The sequence below is a fragment of the Vombatus ursinus genome, unplaced genomic scaffold (assembly GCF_900497805.2).
Source record: "Vombatus ursinus unplaced genomic scaffold, bare-nosed wombat genome assembly UNPS02014900.1, whole genome shotgun sequence".
Classification (NCBI taxonomy): domain Eukaryota; kingdom Metazoa; phylum Chordata; class Mammalia; order Diprotodontia; family Vombatidae; genus Vombatus; species Vombatus ursinus.
In genome coordinates, this window is record NW_020954678.1 from 544,669 (window position 1) to 545,082 (window position 414).

Below are 414 nucleotides of genomic sequence, written 5' to 3' on the forward strand. Positions count from 1 at the left end.
GAGCTGGAGGGAAGAGTCTGGGGGATGGGGGGAGGGGGAGGGGCAGATGAGAGGTGGGAGAGCTTCTCTTCTCTCTCTGTCTCTTTCTCATTTTTTTTTCATGTTCTTTTTTTCCCCTCTGGAGGCAATCAGGGTTAAGTGACTTGCCCAGGGTCACACAGCTACTAAGTGTCTGAGGCCAAATTTGAACTCACTAAGATGAGTCTTCCTGACTCCAGGCCCAATACTCTATGCACTATGGCGCCACCTAGCTGCCTGGTATATATTAGGCGCTTAATAATGCTTGTTGACTTTTGTCTAGAAACTGAATTGTTCTCTGTGAGCTCCTTGAAGGCATGATCCGTATCTTTTTCTGTGCTTCCCCAGTGGCTAAGCAGAGAGATACGCATATAACAGGCACTTAATAGATACCTG

The 414-nt window shown here is 47.3% G+C and overlaps 1 protein-coding gene across 1 annotated transcript in view; it reads right to left on the reverse strand.

The window, feature by feature from the left end:
- The window catches only part of CTRB1 (chymotrypsinogen B1), an 8,475-nt gene that overhangs the window by 399 nt on the left and 7,662 nt on the right, over positions 1–414 (reverse strand). The gene's annotated exons all lie outside the window — the stretch shown is intronic.